This window comes from Anas platyrhynchos, chromosome 1, assembly GCF_047663525.1.
Source record: "Anas platyrhynchos isolate ZD024472 breed Pekin duck chromosome 1, IASCAAS_PekinDuck_T2T, whole genome shotgun sequence".
NCBI classification, from domain to species: domain Eukaryota; kingdom Metazoa; phylum Chordata; class Aves; order Anseriformes; family Anatidae; genus Anas; species Anas platyrhynchos.
The window spans coordinates 128,870,453-128,891,073 of record NC_092587.1 but is presented as its reverse complement, the minus strand read 5'-3'; the positions used below and the strand labels follow the sequence as shown (position 1 = coordinate 128,891,073).

Genomic DNA, 20,621 nt, shown 5'->3' with positions numbered 1-20,621 from the left:
GACCAAGTTTGGGTATCGGTTTTTGACAACACTTACTTCTTTGTTACCTACTGTGTTAATATTCAAACTAAACAGAAGAAGCCTAAGGAGATTTGTCTTTGTGCCTTAAATTAAATTGGTTTACTGTAGCCCACCCATTAGATTAGATAAATAGTCTGTTGTGTTTGAGCACTATTTAACAACTTTCTAGGTCTCATGCAAGTCTGGAGGGAGGTTTGTAAGTGCAGTGCATAAATGATAAACAGGAATACATACAACTTTTGACATAAATATACAACATTTAGGTTTTGAGGTGACACCCTTTTGGGGTACATACAGCACAGTATCTAAGAAGCAATGTTTATCTGTTTTACTAAAATGGAAGAAGACCTTCCTAACCTTTCCTTACATGCTTTTCTATCCACACCCATATTCATATGATACTCCTCACACATGTCTAAATCACTCGACTCTGAAAAAATTTCTGTTATATATTATGTGAAGCATCTACATAAACAATATACTCTTCCCTTTTAATTTGATTTCTCAAAACAGATGTCTTATACTAGATGTTCAAACTTGCTTTTAATACATTGATCTGTACAAGTACTTCTGCTAACAGAAGGTGAGACGGTCTTTTAGATTTATCTTCACATTCACCAGGAATGTTTTGTAAAGTTCTTTCTTCAGGACTTCTTTACAAATGCAGCTGCTTTGCCAAAGAAAAAGTTTATCAAATACTTGGATGTCCATAGAAATGTTTTTGAATGGAGCTGAAACCACAACAACATAAACCCTGACTGTAGGTAAATAATTGCAAAATAACATGAAAAGTGCCCTATCCAATACAGCTTGCCAGCAAGTGCTTAGTCAAGGAATATATATATATATTTCTGGTACTGAAAATCAGTGGTTCCATCACTCAAGAGTAGTGTACACATTTTATTCTTACACAAAGTTTGATTTAAAATGCTATAATGAGGTTGTTGGAAAGAGTTCTGTTGACTTCAGTGGACTTTGGGTCAAGTCCTTTGGTCCCAGACCAACAAAGAATCTCAAGGAGACCTTTCATATGTTCAGATACACGTTGTACTTGAAGGGATTTATTGGATGCAGACTTCCAAAGGTTATTCTGTAACTCATACTTATTTATGTTTTGCTACTTCCTCAGAGTTCTCGTAAAGATACAGGTTTTGACTGATCAAGAGACTCCATGTATTCAGAACAAAAAGTTCTCACCAAATTGAAAACAAAGGCCAAACACATATCACACTAAATAACCCCACTGACTGACTGAATTTTTCACTCTATAATGTCTTTTTCTTTCTCAAACATCCAAAGGGTTCTCTTTCACTATGTGTGTAAAGAAGGGATACCATGGATTTGAGAACAGAAGACAGTGTCCACAGTCCTGTGGTAATTCTTTGATGTAACCATCTAATACTGATTAAACTAATTGAAATGGATGTCTCTCCAGGTTGAAAAAGTGATGGATTTATTTAAAATATAGCCAAAGGAAATTTTAATTTTATATTGAAAAGGGAGATAATATGCAAAAAGTAGCAAAATGTGTCATGAAAAAATCTTTAAAGTGTAATCAATTACAGTTACTAGTTATTTGAGCTTGGTTTCATATTTTTTTTCCAGTGGTGCAGTGCCATCAGACAACATAGGAGATGGAGATGAAGCACTAACATATCTCTGCATTTTGCAAGAAGTAAAGTCACTGAGGATACAGAGACCTGCTTTACTTCTCTTTTCAGGGGTTAAGCTCAAAACTGAGAATCTCAGCTTTGTATTCAGCTGTGACCTGGGACACTGAAATCACACCAAGTCCACAGCATGTAAACATTTGTGAGGTGAGATGTACTGCTCAATGTATTCATGGGTATATCACATATGACATGATAGCACGTGCTTATATCACTCCCACTGTTACCATCTTGACTATAAGACCATAACTTCCCAAACTGTCTGACTTTGCAAACCCAGCAGTGAGACTTTTATCAACCCATCCCATTCAGCATTACCCCAGTCTCTTCTTCTGGGAAACTTCAAGTACTTTATATTAAATTGTTCGTAGATCAGAGAATGTAAACTGCATTTACATCTCTTTTCTTTTTCAGGTGTCCTCTACACTAATCCCTCACAGGAAACTAATGCACTTTTTTGAAGGAAAGGTCACAGAACATCCTCTAACAGAAAGCCAAAATACAAGAAGATAAAAGGCTTGACTGCAACAAAGTGTGTGCCACTGAGAGATATCACACAGGATGTACAATTGTGTACACTAACAGCCTGTTCTTGGCCCAACAAAGTAAAATGCTGTAACTTTGGTTGGAGGAATTGACGTAAGTCATGATTAGACCATAACATATCCTGATGACCATGACATATCCTAATACATAGATACTAGGTTGCGAGACATGAGTTTAAATCCCTCTAGCAGAAGAGGAATTCTACTCATGTTTCTCAGACACACCAGATATACTATCTACTGCATTATGAAACAAAGACTGGGAGGAAATTGACTGCATTACTCTGTGGATGAGATTCTTTTTCCTCAATGTAAGTTTCTGGTGCTATATCAGATACCTAGGATTATTCCACATAAATCCCAGGTAGCACAGCAGAAAGGTCCAGGTCTCTCAGAGATCCTTTACCAAATTTACTCCCATGTGGATGCCTCAGATAGCACTGGATATATCAGATAGCACTGGTGCCTGTGCTGAGAAAACTGAAGAATATCTTCTTGGTTTTCTGAGCTGGAGCTGCTGTAGTTTTCTAATTACAGGAGAATTTCCAGGCTATAAACATGAATTGAGGTAAGCTCTTTGTCAGGATGAGGAAAGAAACAGCCTTATCCCAGACCTTGGCATCAGCTTTGCTGAGTTCCACTTACAAGTATTTAACTTGGAGCTGGACATTTCATCAGGTGACAGATTATGCAGACTGAAGGGTAGGCAAGCAATCTTCTGATGTGTAATTAAAGCAAGATTGAACCAGACTTAAAACAATCCCCAGGAGTGGCAGGTAAAAATAATTGTTCCTATTGATGACTATTAATTTTAGCCTGTTGCATTTATTTAAAGACAAATGATGTCTGCTTATACACACATCACATACCTAGGCAAGCACAGCAGGATGCACAATCAGGGAGCTGTTACTGATGTGAAGGTTAAACTTAAGGTACAGTCATTCCTTTCAATATTTTTTTTTTTTTTTTTTCCAGTACACGACTCTTTTTACTTTCTTATGTAAATTTTTAAGGACAGCAGGCCTAATTCTGAGCACATTTAAGCAGGTATAAATAAGAAATAATTTAATTGGGCCTAATTTTTTCACATACATATCTTCTGAAGGTTTTGCTGTCATTTTAATATTTGATTGAACACATATAGCATTTGAAATACAGAGGAGCTGAACAAGGCTTTTAAGCAAAATCAAAAATTACTGAAAAGGTCATTAGCCCATATCTGCATTCAGAATTTTCTTTTTCTATGGAGACAAATTCTAAATTGCTCAAATTAATACAAGATGTTCACAGGCTTCTCTAGTCACAACATAATGAATCATATACCAGCAACTCACTTGGCGTGTCTTAGTTAACTGCCCTTCATCACCATGGCACTGCTATTACATATCATTGTAACCAGACATCCAGATTGGCACCAGTGTTTTCTACAGATAAGAATTTCAGCTGATCAGTTAGATATGCTTAAAAGAGCATAATCGCTGACCTTGGGTTACTTTAATCTCCACATCTTTGTGTGTATGTGAAATATGCCATAACTGTCTTCTCAGTCCTACCGTGTGAAAATTTTAAGTCATTTTAGCTTTAGAGTATACTTTATACGTATAAGGCACTTGATTTATATGTTTCTGAAACTTCCTAACATTAAATGGAAACATGTTCTCATCTGTTGGTTAGTCCTTGAGCTGGTGAGTCCTTGAGCTTAATCTTCTTCACCATTATTTGCAGTTATGTTCACCCTTTGAGAATTGAATGGGGAGAGGTATGGGCAGGGGCCCACTACCTCCTGATTTCTTTCACGTTCCCCGGTGAAGGGAATGAAACTGCAGCTGTGTCAGGTTGACAGCATTTAAGTGATAATCAGATGGAGAGGGGATATAAAAGCAGCCTGGATATAGCAACTCCACTTGGGTAGAGAAACCCTGAAAAGAGTGAAAGAAGGAAAAGGAGAACACTATTATTACTCCGATGAGCATTTACGCAAACAAGGCTAGCCATCAAAAGTTGAAATTCTCGAGCAATAGTGTTACTTTTTACCACAGCTAGGTCTGTGTGTAAGCGTGGATGGAAGAAATAAAACTCCCAGTGAAGGAAGGCTAACATTTGGGAGAAGAAAAGCTACATGGGTGTTCAAATCACTGTGAACAGAAATACTGAGGCCAGGAAACAGAGGTTGAAGTCTGAAGTCCTCTTTAATACAAAGTCTACTGAAAGAAGAAATAGTGTTTGAAAAAAGTGAGATATGATGGTTTTATTGGAAATGAGACAAAGAAAAGAGAGACCAGAAGAAAGTTTTTACAAGTGTTTATACAGGATTTGTGATAAATCTCTGACAGTGGGTTGCAGCTTACTTGGTGCTAACAATGCACTCAGTTAAACATCAAAATACAATTGTCGCACTGAGGTGTGTTAGTGTGGTATATGCTAAACACACTAGTCTTCCTGTCTTGCACAATGGAGACATAAGAAGCATACGCCACTTTTAATACTGGTATTTTTTTTGACACTCTTGCCTTACAGAAAGGTCTAAACTTAATTGGAAAGAGAAATTTACTTTCCCTGTGTGTAATGGGTCACTATGGTAACTTGTTACTTGACTTACTGCAGTAGTCCTCTGTTGTAGGAATGCTAACAAGCTTATATTCATTTCTAGTCATGAATATAAAAAGTATACTTGAGACTGGCCCTGCTGTGCAAATTCACAGGTTTTCACCAATGCAAAACCTATTCGTATGTGCATCTCCAGTTCTACAAGTAGATGGAAATGCAGAAAATATGTTTTTTTATACAGGTTTAGCTGGTGTTTTCATTCATGACTGTGCATCAATGTGCTACACTTGACTGCATGTAGCAACTTTGTGCTGCTGCACAGTGTGAATATGGATTTCAGGAAAAAAGAAAAAGAAAAAAAATAGTTACAGTGACCTATTTGAATAACCTTTCCTTGGACAGCTTGCAAGATGAATATACAGAAATTTAGAAAACTCTAACAATGGAACCAATTTTGTATCAAGTATCGGACTAGTAACTCAAGTGTGGGACTTAGCTCTGCTGGACCCTTTCTCCGTATCTGGAGAGTTTAATGCAAGATCCATGTATATATGTTAATAACTTAGATTTTCAAGCAGTTTTCTGCCATGAGGCACTTTGCTTGGGGGCATAATCTGAATATGGCACCATATGATGGAGAAGAGACAAACATATTTTCGTGAAGCTGATTTTGATTGCCTTTTTTCTTTTTCCATATATCTAAAATGAAAGTAATTTGACTGAGAAGTGTAGAACTGCTAATTACCTCTCAATATGGCATCTGTTTTTCTCAGAGCAAAACAAATATGGTTATTTTAAGTGAAAAAAGTGAATGTATGCCCAAAATAGCAGGCAGGACATGAGTTTGGAGAGAGTCCTGGGTCTCTTGAGAACATCCTAAATGTCAGGCAGTGGTCAGCCTGTGTTGGGTCTGAGAAGACAAAATTGCCTCTAAAAAAATAGAACAGGTATGGCAGAGAAATTGAGACAACTTGAAAGTCTTTGAATCTTGAGCTTTCAAACTTCCATTTAACCTCCCTGCCATGGGATGAGGCAAAGTCCTGAACATACAGTACAGAACCACATCCAGGTTAGTTTAAGTGGGCACACCTGCACAGCACAGCACTATACAGAGGTGCTAGCTCAGCTCCCAGACGCAGTGCAGCAAGGTGATTGCTGTGGCCCCTCCCCAGTGGGTTCATACAGCTTCTAGTCACAGATCTGAATGATTTAATGTTACCTTGGAGATCCATCCTGGTGATCTCAGTGTGTGCAATGTGTCCTGAGGGATGAAAACCCAGATTCTGGAACCTTCCTATTGGAAGCCAAGCACAAACTCCTACCATCCTACCATACAGGGGAAAAAAAAAAAAAAAAAAAAAAAAAAAAAAAAAAAAAAAAAGTCTAAATTGACAAATCTTCCAGGAAAAACAAAATAAATCAAAACAAAAGCCACAAAACCTACCAAAAAGACAAAGCAACCAACTAAACAAACTAAACAAAAACACTAAAGCAAATAAGCAAACAAAAACTGTGCTTTGTCAGCTAGCTCAGTATCTGTTCTAATTAGTACAGTTACTTGTTCAAGCTGAGGTTTAATTCTCTTTCCATACACATTTTTATCTGTTTGTTGCCCTGTTATCCATCGTGGGCCCATGGTGCAGGTTCACTAAACAGCTGTCTTAGGGTTTATACATGTATTCTGCATAAGTGACTCCAGAACATTTGCTTCCAACAGACACTAGTGGAGTCCATTCTCTACTAAATTACACAGCAAAAACATTGGAAAAAAATATTATTTTGACTGACCCTTAAATGCAGAGAATGCCTTTGCTTTATAGGAGATGAAAAGTGAATTGTCTGAAATAAATGACTTGCAGTTCTTATCTTGATGGATATCGGTCCGTTGTCGTCTTACACATGATGTGCTTTTAGAAAGCAGAAGATATTAAGCCCCAAGTTACAAGCTCTGAACTTGTAATTCACACACACACACACAAAAAAGAACTCAGCTGAAAAAAAAAAATTTCCAATGGCAGAAAAACATTAAAGCAAAACCTGTGAATTAATTACAGCAAGAAAAGACTGCTATCAGCACAAAGCCTTCTCTCCTACCAGTGCACTAGAGAATACACTAATGGAAGACTGTTTAGACACATCTGGAGAAGAGGTTGCTTTTTTATTCTGTTTGTGTCTAACTGGCACTGTGTATACCAGCCTGTGTATAACTGTTTTGATTCACGGTATATTCTCCTGGTCCTCTGATTTTCCAAGTCTAGTGGAGCTCATTTTAACATTTTTCTGGTCTGTCTGCCAGGACCTCTTTTTCTTGGATATCTATGTGCAAGGAGGTGAGGTGTGGAGAAGACGGTGGGTGGACACATATTATGGCATTTGGATAAGTCCTGGACATGTTCTGGCATCACGGGTTAATCCCAGTACACATAACTGGTGCTACAACACAGACATCAACTGAATGTGGAGTTAGAAAAGTGTGAGTTTCCAGGGCCATGTCTTGACTGGGAATCAAATAATGAATATTTCTTTTATATATACATGTATATATAGATATGTATAAAAGCTACTGTGGAATTTCAGGAAATTCCAGTCCATGAGAGAAGATGTAAGGTTAGGCTTGCACTTCGGCAGTGCTTGTAAATTGTACGCAGGGATTGGACAGTGGTGGGACACAGACATTGCTACAGAAAAGGAAGACAAGTAAATCCTGTCTGTCAGACATGGGATCTGGAGACAACAGCAGCCCTGGAGACTGAAGCATGTTGGCAGGTGTCATATACTTTCTCAGAAAGATTTTGGTGAGCCATGGCTTGGAAGAATTTTCTGTCGCATAGGTACAAAACTGTACTTAACAGAGTAACTCTCTGTTGTACAACGTCAAATAAAGGGCATTATCAAGCATGTTTCCACAGTGGTCTGTCTTGGCCTGTCTTGAATCTGGTACTATTTATTATTCTCACTGATGGCCCAGATGATGAAACACAACATAACTTACTAAATCTAAAAATGGCACCAACCTGGTAGGGAAGTGCAAGGTAGGGCAGGACAGACAATTATTTATTATGTAGTTCAGGATTCACCAGACGAACAATCCCTTCATTGTGCAGAACTCCTATCATACATATGTGGAGAGTCTGAAGCAGGTTTCATCCACTCACCAACAGTAACAGAGGGAGTAGGTACTCCAGTTGGCTGGATGATAACAGTCATGGCTGTCATAGCCCCTTACATCTTGGAAAATCATGGGGATTTGTGAGGCAGCGGGCTTAGAGGCGGCATATGCACTTATGGTCATCCTGCAAAGGCTCAGTCATCTGAAAGAGATTTAACAATGTATGATGTAAAAGTAAATCACAAACCGTGGTGCGCACACAAAGGCTACAAGCTCAGATATGACCTACAAGGACTTCCACAGCACTTCAGCACTTCTGCATTTGTTTTATTAACTCACTAAACTGTGTTCTAATTCACTTCTAGAATGATAGGAAGAGGACTACCTGGGTGAGTTGTTTCTTACTTCTATGTCTTCTGGAAATGTCTAGAAAGCAATGAAATTGATGCTCTAATATAGTGTGGAAATTTATGAAAACAACAGGATTTCATTTCCTAATATAATTGCTGAATTGATTTGCGTATGCAGCAAACTGCTCTGATTTTCTTAGTGCCAATAATAAAGTAGTGTCTGCAGTAATTTACCAGGTGTTCACAGCAATTTGAAGTGGATGTAAAAGGTTACCACTTTGATTTAAAAGGTTCATTCAAACTCTTCTTTCACTTTGCAGAAATCTAATGGAAGATGAAAGGTTCAAGGTAACAAAGCACATCTGAATCCAGGACATATTTTCTTTCCAGAGTCTGAGGTGCTTTTAATGTCTTTAGGAAATTTTGATACGGACTTTCTTTCTTTTCCTTCCTTCCTTCCTTCCTTCCTTCCTTCCTTCCTTCCTTCCTTCCTTCCTTCCTTCCTTCCTTCCTTCCTTCCTTCCTTCCTTCCTTTCTCTCTTTCTCTCTTTCTCTCTTTCTCTCTTTCTCTCTTTCTCTCTTTCTCTCTTTCTTTCTCTCTTTCTCTTTCTTTCTTTCTTTTCTTTCTTTCTCTTTCTTTCTTTCTTTCTTTCTTTCTTTCTTTCTTTCTTTCTTTCTTTCTTTCTTTCTTTCTTTCTTTCTTCCTTTCTTTCTTCCTTTCTTTTTCTTTCTTTCTTTCTTTCTTTCTTTCTCTCTCTCTCTCTCTCTCTCTCTCTTTCTCTCTTTCTTTCTCTCTTTCTTTTTCTCTCTCTCTTTCTTTCTATCTCTTTCTCTCTCTTTCTCTCTCTCTTTCTCTCTTTCTCTCTTTCTTTCTCTTTTTTCCTTTTTTTTTTCCTTTGTTTTACATTTTATTTTTCATATATAAATTTGCTTAACTTAAAATTGAAGTTTATTTATATGACTACATGATTTCTTGACTGTATTATTAATCATACTTTTGATCAAGAGAGGTGAATTGTATTAACTTCAGCGTGGAACAGTTATATCCCATTCTTCCTTTGCCATTTTTAACTAATTCTGATGGCAGGGCTATTTCAGATTAGGAAACACAGGTGAATAAAGCTGTTAAATTCCACATTTCTTGCTAGATTAAGACACGCTTTTCCTGCATGCTTTATTACCTGATGCTGAGGGCATAATTTATGATAATACAGTGAGTCATACTGAAAGCAAACGAAAGAGAAGCTAGATATAGACACCTCTGCACAGACTTGTCTGGGGTTTCTCTCTGATGAACAGTTAAAAACCTTGTGGTGAGAGCTGTATAAAATGTTTCTGGCAAGCTTCACCTTTCAGTTAAAGATTCTGTGACTTTTTAAAATTTTAGCCCCCTGTTATTAAAGCTGAGCAAAGACTCCTCACACAGGTGACAGCCTGGAAATCTCCTTCCAACAACCTTCTCCCTCCTCATAGCAGAAGCATAGGCTATTTTATCTCCATTTCCAAGGACAGATTTTGGTTAAAAACTCAGACAGATCTTAAGATTCACAAAACTTGTTCCTGGGTCTGCTGAAGGCTTTTGTATGACAATGGAAGAGACTCTCAGGTCCAAACTGTATTTATTTTCCTAATTTCTCATTCATTATGAGGACATAAATTTCAAAGAATCCTTTGTAAGAGGCATTTATTTTTTATGCTTCATTTTTTCCATTTCTGTAAAACTGGGAGCAGAAAATCCTGCCCGCTTTCACAAGAATGTTGTGCAGTTAATGGCTCGTATTTCTGTGAAGTGCTTGGATATGACAAGGAGAGTTATTACAGGTAGCAAAAGAGAGAGAACACTGGAGTCACTTCAGTCCATCAACTGCTAAATATGTCTCAGAGATCTTATTGTTGTGTACATTAAAGCTTTAGAAATAAAATCTCCCTTTGTTTGCTGAGCACAGTATACGTGACAGAGATGTGAGCCTATGAATTTCACTCTTCAAACACACAATTTGCTCTACTGAGTCTCTAACAATTTGCCTTCTGCAATCTGCTGGGCATTCCTCATTTTAAGAGCTAATTGATTCACTCAAGTTAAAAGCAATAAGGTAATTCTCCTCCAAATGGTGTTATTACTCCTCCATTTTCTTTCTGTGAGCTAAGACTGTGGACTGCAGTCCTGTTTTGGTGTTTCAGAAGGAAATCAAACCTTGCTGTGCCCTCTGTTCTGCCAGCCTTTCAAATTTAAAAGTGGAGAAATGGGCATACTGGGGGGATACCACTGAGAAAAGCAGGAGAACTGACTAAGAGAGTACTGTGTGTGTAGTCTGAAAAGGTCAGAGATGAGATTTGGCACAACAAGGGAATAACCAGTAATATCCTAGAGTAAGATGCTGGGATTCTTCATATGGCCAAAGACTGGGTACAAAAACTCAGTCGTTACATCAGAAATGAGGTTTGAAGGGGAAATCTCTTTCTGCTGACGGGTTAAATGACTCCTACCAACAATAGTAGGATCTAGGCATAAAGGTTTCATTCACAACACACTGGAGTCCAGATACATTCCCTCCAAGTTACAAGTAAGAGCAGAGAAGTTGTACAGATTCAGTTATTAAAGACCTTTTTTTTTTTTTCTAACAGAAAAAATTATGAAATACTATTTGCTCTGCAACTTATCTAGATGAATTTCAGAAGAACAGTGCAAACCTGAAGAGACTCTTTCAAAACTCTAAGGTTTCATCTTTTGGGGAGGACCTGGAGTTTTTTCAATTCATATGCACTCTTGTCGGTTCATGTGGGAATTAACAGATTTGTGATTCCTCACATAGCATTACTATTGGCCTCTGTGCAGTAAAAGGTTTGTTCACACATCATTCTGGGAAGGAAAGAGACTTATCAAATTAGTGGGGTTGCTTATGCTTTTTTTCCCAGGCCTCTTTGCTTTCAAAAAGTATCTTAGATATAAATACAGCTGTGAAACCATCTTGACAGTTTTAGCTTTTAGCCAAGTGCATAGGTTGCAGAGTCATAGGATGATTCTCCTTAAGTCTTTAGCTGAGTGGTAGTTATGGTCTCTGTTTCTCATCTTTAGGCCATATATACAGTTATGCTGAACCATTTAAGGTGGTGTATTTTTTTTTTAGATATTTTGAGACTAACACTTTATTTGCACTTTACTAAATCCTGTGATATTACTGAGCTAGGGTTTGTGTTTATTCACAAAAATGGTATCTCTGCAATGAGAAATTGTTCAAACATTTTAAATCACATTTACATTCACTGGAAAATGGTCCCAGTGATCATCCCCAAATTATGGAAGTCTTCTTTAAGTAAGGTGTTTTATTTGTCTGGGAGCTTTATTTTTTTTTATTATTTTTTTTCCCCCACCATAATCTATTTCATTCTATCAGGCAGCTTTCTGTTGCATTACTTATTGTTTCAGAAACATAAGTTTTACCTATAACAAAACAGTTTTGTTATAGAGAGGATGTATTGCTACTCTGAAATATAGGGCATAGAGTAAATGATTTTTCTTCTGATATGTCTCCTTATATAACCAGTGTTGTCATGACAACTGCAGAGTAGAGTTGCCTCTTCAGTAGCAGACGCATGACTAAGGGCCTTTGTCTTTCTGACGAACATGTCTGTAATTTTCAGCCTCGCAGCCACAGAAAACATGACTACCACCCCACTCAATTTATTCCTACTCACAGAGCTTGCTGTGTAAACAGTACATTACTTATAAACAGGGCAAACTTTTGACTCTGCAACCACTTCGCACTTGGCAGTGAATGGAGCTTTGCAGACTACATGTGGGTACAGAAGCTGCAATGAAGGGAGGAACAGAGGAGCTGCCCACCACCTTGTCCCTTGTCTGATACAACAGGAACCCCACTGCAAAGCACTTATGGGGTCAGGGACTATTGTCCCTTTATATTCTCAATGAGTCTACTCCAGTTTTTGGGTGATACCCTGCATTTAAATAATGTGAGTAAAACAATAGATGTACAAAGCTACAGAAACAAAAGTCTAGAGATTTAGGTTCTCTCTTTATCTCAAAGAGTGAGCTTATACCATATGCTCATTTACCTTGTGTATCAGTTGTGTCACTTTAAGGCTCAGGACAATATACCTTCCTCACTCTCACAGTTATTATGATCAATATTTTATTGATGTCTGCAAGATGTTCCTCCTGCAAAAAGAAGCAGAGTGGAATAAACATTAGCTAGTGACAGAGAAGGAGCAGGGAATGAGCTTTCCCACATTTAGCTGAGCTAGTGAGACATCCTGCTTTAAGAGAAAGGGGTTAAAGGTAGAGTGCTTTGACAGTGTTGGTAGAAATCATGTGTTTATAAGCTCGTGAGTTACTTATACTCCCGGATTTCTGGTGGATACACACAAGCAGCTGTTAATTTGAATGAACATGACAGGGTCTCACAAATTCCCTTGGACATCCCAGCCTACATCAGGAAAAGTAGTGTATACATTGTCTGCAACATAAACAGTAATGTAACACCTAGGTGAGAGGGAAAACAAGGACTAGCTGAACGTTACTACATACTTCCACTAAAGTAATAACAGTAGATACCTCAAAACAAGACAAGTAGCCTTTGGGAGCTTTGTCTAACCTATGTCTGACCATGTTAAAAAAAAAAAAAAAAAAAGAAAGAAAAAAAAAACAACAACAAAAAAAAACCATGGATAACACAGCTAAATATCTGTTTTCCTGTTATTTCTTAAATGGCTAGTATTGCAGTGCAATATTCAGCTCTGTCTTTGCCACTAAGAAACCGAGCTTGAAATAAAATAATGCTTTTCCATAATATCCTCTGTCCAACGAACAGAGCGTAAACAGCCCAACTACATTAAGGATGTCTCTGAATATAGGGTTTCTTGACTTTGGGTTTCCATGGATTATTAATAGTCTCTGGAGCATCACCTGTTATAGTAGGATCCAATGCCCCGCATTGCTCTGGGTACTTGTGTAATAAATGCAAAAATGCATGCTCAGAAATGGGTTCCAAGCCACTATCCCACAAAGCCATTTTCTGTCTCACTGTTTCCTGATAGTATGTTCAGTATTGCAAAATGACACTGATGATTTCTATTGTATAATCTTTTGAACAGCAGCCTAGAAACTTCTAAAGCATGCAGTCACTGCTGACCTTCAACTGTCTTTGCATGTGACTTCCCTGTAATTTCATAGTTGATACATTTTACTGTTTCATACTGCCCCGCTCTCTGTCTGCAGGCAGTTTGCTGTGACTGTGTGGACTGCTAACTAGTGAACTTCTGCCTTGTATTTCACAGCATGAGTATTGACTAACCTGGTTTTTGATATTAGCAAGCATAGATGTCTGCCTCTAAGTCTCTCATATTAGGCTGCATTCACAGTCAACAGAGAGAAATAGGGACTCCTTGCTTTCCATTGTATGTACAGGGAGTCAAGGGTGCCTAGCTGTGCATATTGGCACCACATACATAAGATGAACTCCACCCATGGTGTCACACCACCACAAAGAAAAGGATCTGAGAAAGAGCTGCTGGGGTAGAAGAAGCAAAGAGCTATATCACCCTAAATCTTTATGTGCTCATCATTTGGTAAAAAAAGAACTGGTTGAATTTCCACCACCAACCCCACTCCCTAGTAAATAAATAAAATAAAATAAAATAAAATAAAATAAAATAAAATAAAATAAAATAAAATAAAATAAAATAAAATAAAATAAATCTCTGCCAAAGTAGGTACTTTATTCTGTATCATTTGGAATAGGTTTCTCATTTTTCTAATGCTTCCTCCACTGTTTTTTGGCTGGAAAGCATTAGCCTAAGTAATTACATGAAGTGCATAGCTGAGGTAAGCATGCCAAGGACTGGAAGTTTTCTTGGCTTGTCTGGCCACAAGGCCAGGATTACAGCTGAAGCACCAAAACAAGGAGCAGAGGTGCTTCTATTCTAAGTAGAGTTATAGTTTCACTCAGTTTACATGAATTTAATGAATTCTGAACCTTGTGTGAACTCTGCAGGGAAAAGTGTCAACGACACCTTTGAGGATCTCATGGCACCCAAGAATATTACGTCTGGCAGGATAGAATAGCTTTGCTATAATTTATATTGTCATGTTGATTTATTTACCTGTCATAAAAAGTGAAAGAAAATATTTCTAAGTTTATATCTTAAAACAACAACAACTAAAAACACCTCCAGAATCCCTCTTAGAAGCATAAGTAGATAAAAATACATATTTTTATCCAATGCTTTATGGATATGCTATTTGATCATGCTGCAAAGAAACAGAACTTTGTTTGTCCACTTCAGAAAACTACCGGGAAACTTTTTGGTGTTTGAAAAGCTCAATATTGTGAGTACTCATGTTAGATGTGTGGTCTTCTACACAAAAGGACTAGCTGGCTCTTTCCATCTTTCCTGGCTAGCCTGACAAGCTCTCCGAGGAGAGGTGAAATGCAGAATGCTCTTTGAAGACTCATGGCCTTAGCTTTTTACTCAGACAACATTTTTCTTAAATGGTCCTTTGGATTTTGGCCTTTACTTTGAGTGGTCACCATTTACTGATCAACTGCAGCTCTCCTTGATACTTTCCCAGGTGTGCCACCTGGAAACTGCAAGCTGCACGGTAAGGCTAGGCTCTCCCCAGAACCCTGCAAGGCAATCACCATTTTTTTTTTTTTTTTTATTAATATTTTTTTTTTCACCAGCAACTAGAATTTGATGAAAAAAAGCTGCCAAGGGCAGGTAAGGTACTACTTTCTACTCCAGCATGTTGCAGTGGCCTGCCCAGTCCCCGTAGAAATAGCCACCATGCCAAGGCATGAAGGTTCTCTTTCTGCTTTCTTCCTCCTTGGAGAGCCTGAAACACAAAATACAGCTGCCTGAGGGTCTCTTTCTCAATAAAATGGTACCCTCTGAGGTTAAAAAGAGACACATTGAAGCAGCTGTCATTGACTTTTTATTTAACGTGGCCTAATTACGGTGATTATATGCAGGCAGATATGAGTGTATGTTGAGAAAGGCAGTGGGGGGATGGTGCCTGGTAGCTCCTCAGATGCAGGCAGATGACACTCTGGTGGTGAGAGAAATTGCCAGTGTGTCTCCAGTGAAACAGCAATGTATAAATGTGCTCTGTGAGGCTCACCACCATATCATTTACTGCCATATCTATGTGTCCAGATGATCTAAGGAACATGAACTAAAGGTATTAATTCCCTCCCCCCAGTCTTTCCCTCCAACCTCTGGTTTAGAAAATACATTTCGACTTACGTGCATTATTTCACTGAACTCATCAGAAGATATAGGATATCTTGCTGAGGGACACTGCCCAGCCAAAAGTACAGAAGTGGCCTTGTCAGATGCAGGGCCTCCTCTTCCTCCTTGTTTCTGAGAGCAGAGTGGCTCTGGCTACCTCTTTTTACACACCTCAGCTTCACGTTGCTGCTTCCTTTGCACTGTTTGGTGGTCGACTGAGTTGTTTCAGTATGCGAAGCTGAGAGAGAAAAGTTTCTGCCAAAGAAGCAGTTATAATTAGAGATTTTCTCAGCCTGTGTAGCTCCTTTATGGCAAATATCTAAAGTTATGGGTATGTGATTTCATGTGTCATTGGGATTGTAGGTATGGTGAGTGCAGGGTGATCACACAGAAAAAGCTGTTTCAGTGTGCCAACTATGCCAATATGCAATTAACAGAACAAGTTAAATATGCAGGTTTGAAAGTGCTAAAATGCAGTCAGGCTAAAATCTGCTCTTGCGCACCATATTATCTCCTTCCCCTCCCAACCATCTCTTTCCTCCTCCATTTTAATAAGAAACCTACTGGCATGGGAGACCAGTGATGAGAACAGAACTTGGAACAAGACTGGAATTTGTCATGGGATTTTAAGGAGATCGGTGGGCCCGCATAAAAGAAACACCCACTTCTGCAGTCTTTTATCCGCCCGAATTGGCTGTGTTTTCTTTGTAAACTTATGAACAAGAAATCTAAATAGTCTGGCACCTACTGATAAGTGATACTGCTGCTTCTCATTGGATGAGCCTTAGGAGGTCAGCTACATGTTGGGAGTCTTGGTTACAGAGTGTTTCCTGGCTTAATGGAAAACAGCTGCAGAGGCAAACCTGCCAGCGCTGAGAATGGTAACAGCAAATCTGCACTATAATTGTAGGTAGGGTAATTATTCACTTCTGGGGGAAGCTAACAAACAGAAAGCCCCATCCTTAAATGCCAACAGGGTCTCAAAGAAAATGATTTAAACTTGAAAGCAGATGACCAGAGTTCCCAAACCCACCTCCTCTAGCACAAGCCCACTAGAGACAAGATAAAATAGTTTTTGAGGTGTGAGGCTGTGGGCTGTGTGGGAATGTTTATCTACACTGCAGCAATACACTCCAGGTGTAAACTCTCCCACTGAGCTGCACACTGAGTGAGGCAGCTCTGTTACTGAGGCATTAATCTCAAGCAGAGGAACAGCAGGAAGTACACAGGGAGGTGATGTGATCGAAACTTAATCATCTACAGCTATCCATGATCATCTGCCTGCTGCCTGCAAGTATGTCAGTGCCAGCTGCATTTGCTCGGGAGCCTGGTAATAGGAGTCACTCCAGTGAGTTTGGCTAGTGTGCCTGGGTGAAAGTTGCTGATTGACAGTGGAGAAGACCAGCTGGAATAGTATGCTGTGCCTGTGAGCAACTCAGAGACACTGCAGGAGGGAACGCTAGGATAAAAGTAGATAAAAGTCTCTCCCCTTAATTTATTAGCAGACTTCTACAACTTTCACTGGGTGACACAGTCTTAGTAGCTATCCCTCAATTAATGAGGCATGAGGATTTTGTTCTCTCATTCTCTCAAAAGTAATATTCTGACTCAATGAGCATGGTCACACCATGTCTTGTGCCCACGTATTCCTGGGCAGTGAGTGGCAGCTCTCCCCATGCTCCCTTGCCTGGTGCGAGTGCTTCACAGTGGGGTGGGCTTCAGGGAGACTGAGCCTCATAGCATGCCCTGCAGCAGATGTGGAACTCATTTTGTTCTCTGCATTTTATGTCAGGGCAGTTCTCTAAAAAAAAAATAAATATTAATTTAAAGGACTTTTCTTACTCTGTTCTTCAGAATACATAGAGTAACTGTGTGACTGGAGAACCTGTTAGACATTCTTGCTGTCTGCCAACAGAAGTGTCTGTGGGAGCCAATTTTCTTCTTCACAAGAATTGTTAGTGCTGTCCACACAAACTGCACAAGCAGCAATACACTGTAAGCATTTAAAATCTATTCTGGTGTTGAAAAAAATCATGATGTTCCCATAACAAAAAAGTTAGATGTTTGTAGTGCCTACCACTGTGGAGTGCAAGGTACCAAAATGGAAAATCAGTGCCAAAAGTCAACACAGGCCCTGGATGGAAACAAATTGTAATTGTAAGGGCTAAAGCTATAATATTATTTTGCAGTAATTCCTTAGCATATGGCATGAAGTATAATCAAGAGAATACACTTGTGGGTCTACTCTTGGCTCTGATTAACAACAGAAAGATCATGTATTAGAAACATCAATACAGAAACAGAATAAGATTTGTACCAGTGAACTGATCTATGATAAACTTTTGCAACTACATCCATAAACCCCAGAGTCTGAAATACGAAAATTCAGATACATCAATACTTGCAATCTCTTGCTCTGTTTGCCTAAACACTGCTTACAAGTTGTTAGTAGTTTCCCTTGTCTTGTAACAATATTTCATAATCTGTGTAATCTACTTTAGCCTACAGGCTCCTTAGTACAACAGAATAACCTTTAGCAAGATCCTGAGTCTGGAAGCATGCATACTCCTATCTTTACTGTACATTTCTTACTTTATCTTGTAGCTGTTGTGGCAAATTCAGAAGATGTTATCTCAAAGAGAACTCAATTTGCCTATTGTGATGCAAATATCTTCAGACCTGTTCCCATAGAGTTCTATCCTCTCTAATTAAATTTGAAATAGTAGCATTCTCTGTCACTGGCAGACATTCCTAGAAATTGATTATTTTTTTATGATTGTTTTGTAAAGAAGTTTTTGAAAAGAGTTTAGATTCAGGTAGTAGACAGTCTTGTACTAATTTTCAACAAAGGAATAATGGATTGATCGTATCACCTTCATAAGTATGTCCCATTTTCCCACTTTTCTATTAGTTTTTAATGTGCAGTTTCAGCTAATTTGATGTCCTAGAGGAGGAAAAGTAAGCAATATTACCAAGTATATCTGATGCGTAAGTTTGTTTTATTTGCTCACATACTCCTTCCTGGAATAAAGATGGCTCAACACATGTTTCCAGAATGCAGCTCTGTCTCAAAAGTCACTTTGGGACAGAGACCAAGTGGTAATCCTGTTCATTATCCTGGAACAGTCACAGCCTATATTCAGGACACTGCACACAAAAATCAAGAACCAAAGCCAGCAAAAGTATCTACCATATCCTTCTATTCCTCCCTGGACTAAGAAATTTGTAAAACCATGACTTGACCAGTACTATCTGGCATTACAGACTATAACCAAGTGTGTAATACTGTTTTTCTAGTCTGCCACTGTGACTGTTTTCAATCAAAGTGCAACCAAATGGCAAGTTTGTCAGATTGACATTTGCGCAAAGAAATCTCTGTACTTTCCCTTTAGCAAATGATTCTGAGCTGAATTAGTTTTGCAGAGGTGATGGACTTCTTTATCCCCTTTTTTTATTTCTCTGCAATTCAATGGTGATTACAGAAGTTTGTCAATACAAGCTAACAGGTTTGTTTAGGTCGAGGGTAAGTGGTACAAAGTTGCTCAAGTACAAATGCCTTTTCCAAGTGTTTCGGAAATGAGACAACAATCTGTTCTATATGTTTTGGGTGACATAACTCAGCCTTCAGGTGTGGTCCAGCAGATCCTGAGTGTGCAGGAACATGTGCAGGCACCCCGCTCTGCAGACTGACTAATCTCCTACTTGAAGCTACTTCACATCTATTCTGCCAAACTGCCAGGGAAGTGAGTGAGAAAAGATTGGGGTACAGAGCTGAAGTGAGCTCTCACTTAGCCTTCATGTTCCCTTTGCACTTTCAAGTGATATCCAAAAGAGAAAAAAGACAGATAAAGCTTCTCTGAGTAGCACTAACTGGCTGATGCATGGTGGTCTATAATTTCCCGCTGACTTTGCAGCCCGGAGGAGGCTCCAGTGCCCAGGGGAGCTCTGGGTTTTCCTCTGAAATACTAAAGCTGGGAGATGAACTCTGCCAACCTCCCTGACTACTTCTTTTCCTTGAGAATTCAGGTAAGGGAGGAAAATTTAACCTTGGTTCTGTAGAAGCAAGCAGTCCTATCTTTCTATCATCTTTCTCTTTGTATGAAATGTTTATTTCAAACAAGATGTAAAGGACCATCCCTTCATATTTATGACAAGTGAGGTTTCATGGAAAATCTTTTTATATGCACTTTCTTTAATAACTATATAATGCCAGGACACGAAGATACCAAGTCCCAAAACTTATGTACCATTCTTTGCATTTCTGCTGGCTCCCATTATTACTGCAGATAAAAAGAGAGACTGGAATTTCATAAGGTTAATGTCTACAAAGCAGAAGAAAATCCATTTTTTCAGGATATTTTACTTTTTGTAAAAGCTCAACCAAACTTGTTATTGTTGATTTGGTGAAAGTAACACAACCCTAAACTTTAATTTATATTTACAGTTTATTTCCCAGCACAGATTAAGTTAGCAAGTACGCCTGTCAGAGCCCCGGTGGCATCGTGGGCCCATGTGGTCTCTCACCCCTCAGCCCTACATGGGATGAGGCTGCCCCTGACAACACCCATTCTTGTTTTAAATGTACAAGAACCTTAAAGGGTAGTTGCTTCATGGTCTCAAACCCAACATCTCCAGTGTAATCAGGAGTCTCTCACAAGCACCCATCAGTTCTCCCAAAGTAAGGGGATAATCTCAATTGGAGAAATCTTCAGTTTCCTTGGAGATAATCTCATAGATTGAATTTTCTTCATAAAACCATGCAACTAATCAACTATAGTGCATTGCACCCAGAAATTTTAAGATTTGATATTTCATTTGGTTCCTGCTTGTAATCCAACTACCCATGGCCTCTTCAGACCCAAGGCCCAAATCATCATAAGGAAATTCAATAGGTTGTGTTAGGATACTAGGGATAACTATTCCAATTAGAATACCAATGGGCACTTCCTTGCTGTCCCTTGAAAAACCAAGAAAGCCAAGCATGGGTGGTAAATTTTATGCAGATAGGTTGGAGAACACAGTGGGTGTTATGGTCTGGTCTCTACTTAGGATACAGTCTGAGCCATAGTCTAGCAGTTGTCTGCGAGACTGTGGAACAATTCCTGACTGCAACTACTTAATAAAATATTGA

The 20,621-nt window shown here is 38.7% G+C and overlaps 1 long non-coding RNA gene across 1 annotated transcript; it reads right to left on the bottom strand.

Annotated features, from left to right (window-relative positions):
* Nucleotides 1-14,540: 14,540 nt before the first annotated feature.
* On the bottom strand, nt 14,541-16,191 carry LOC110351892 (uncharacterized). The gene is made up of 3 exons (XR_002399920.4): nt 16,055-16,191; nt 15,506-15,745; nt 14,541-15,095 (listed from the first exon to the last, which is right to left on the bottom strand). It is a non-coding gene; the product is annotated as an uncharacterized lncRNA (long non-coding RNA).
* Nucleotides 16,192-20,621: the final 4,430 nt, after the last annotated feature.